General features: G+C 33.4%; 1 pseudogene; it reads left to right on the top strand.

Moving 5' to 3' along the window:
• Window positions 1-760: 760 nt before the first annotated feature.
• On the top strand, window positions 761-1,339 carry LOC105517595 (annotated as a pseudogene).
• The last annotated feature ends 689 nt before the right edge of the window (window positions 1,340-2,028 follow it).

The raw sequence follows: 2,028 nt of genomic DNA, 5'->3' as shown, positions 1-2,028 counted from the left end.
GAAAAAATCTTGAAAGCAACCACAGAGAAATAAAACATTACCTATAAGAAATACTATCTTGTATGATACAAGTTTATCATATGAAATTATGGAGACCAGAACAAGTAGCACATTTTTCAACTTTTAAAAGAAAATAACTCTCAACTACTATAAATTCTATGTCCAGTAAAACTATCCATCAGGAATGAAAGTGAAATCAAGATGTTCTCAGATAAGGGAAAACGAAAGGAATTTGTCACTAGACACAATCTTAAAGACTGACTAAAGGAAGTACTTTAAACAAAAAGAAAATAAATTTTTAAAGGAGTCTTGGAGCATCAGGAAGGAAGAAATAACAATGGGAAAAAAACAGAAATATGACTAATACCACAGACTATCCTTCTCATCATGAGTTTTCTAATCATATATGATGATTCAAACCAAAATTACACCACCATCTGACACTCAAGACAATGATATTTAAAAGTGGGGAAAATAAAGGAACCTCAAAGGAAGTGAGGTTTCTATACTTCACTCAAAGTGGTGAAATGCTGACATCACTAGAATGTAATAAGCCACATATGTATATTGTAATACCCAAACCAACCACTAGGGAAACTATAAGAGGCAATACACTCAAAAACACAATATACTTTTCTGGGTGCTTCCTACTCCCTGAAGTGCCTCTCCAACTGCACCATACTTGCTTCAAGCTCCAGGCTTCTGCTATAAGCTAACACTGCTATCATCTACCTCCAGCCCCATCATGATTATCTCTGACAATTACAAGATCTGAGATACTGCAAACAGGCTGTGCCTGGAGGGGGAGAGGAAGATGGTCAGTAAGACAGAGGGTAATACTGATGACTTGCTCATTGGTGGAAATCCCTCTACTGAAGGACCCAAGGGTGACGGTACTGAAAGCTCAGTAATCACTGGTATTGATATTGTCATGAACCATCACTTGCAGCAAGCTGGCTTCATAAAAGAAGCCTACAAGATGTATATGAAAGATTACATTAAATCAATCAAAGGCAAACTTGAAGAATGAAGACCAGAAAGAATAAAACTTTTTATGGCAGAAGCTGCAGAACAAATCAAGCACATACTTGCTAATTTCAAAAACTACCAGTCCTTTACTGGTGAAAACATGAATCTAGATGGCATGGTTGCTCTGCTAAACTACTGTAAGGATGATGTGACCCTATATGTGATTTTCTTTATGGATGATTTAGAAATGGTAAAAACATTAACAAATCTGTCAATTACTTTGGATCTATCACCTGTCATCAAAAATGGCAACTGCTTATCATCCACACAACACCCAGCCTTTAGACAAATGGGAATAATGTCATCTTGAGTTTTTCATTTATTTTGACCATGTTTATCTGGAGTAGAGGTGTTTTTTTTTTAAAAAAAAAGACACATTGCAGACTGTCTAAAAATAAAATGCATTTAAACTAAAACAAACCCATCATGTATATATTATATATATTATATACATACCATATATATAGTTTTATATATAACCACTATATATATATAGTATATATATATACATCAAGATGGACTCTTAAAATTTTTTCAAGCATCCCACAGGAAGGGAAAAATAGAAAAAGAAAAAAGAAATAGGAAACAAACAAAACCAATAATACAACGGTAGACTTAAGCCCTAAAATATCAATAATTACCCTAAATGTAAATGGTCTAAAAACCCCAATTAAAAGGCAGAGATTAGCAAGAGTAGATAAAAAACACAATGCAACCCTGTGTTATTTACAAGAAACTTACTCCAAATTCAACAATGTAGGTACCTTTGGAGTAAACGAAAGGCAGAAGATACACCTTGCAAACATTAATGTTGAAACACAAGAATGGCTGTATTAATATCAGACAAAGTAGACATTAGAGCAAAGAAAATTAGTACAGAAAAATAAGGATATTACATAATGATAAAAGTATCAATCTACTAAGAGGACATAACAATCCCAAATATGTGTATATTATACAAGATGACCTTAAAATACAAGGTAGAGTGGAAAGGAGAAA

Source organism: Colobus angolensis, unplaced genomic scaffold, assembly GCF_000951035.1.
Source record: "Colobus angolensis palliatus isolate OR3802 unplaced genomic scaffold, Cang.pa_1.0 Scaffold302, whole genome shotgun sequence".
Lineage (NCBI taxonomy): Eukaryota > Metazoa > Chordata > Mammalia > Primates > Cercopithecidae > Colobus > Colobus angolensis.
The sequence above is the reverse complement of the archived record's forward strand: the minus strand, read 5'-3'. Positions and strand labels throughout refer to the sequence as shown.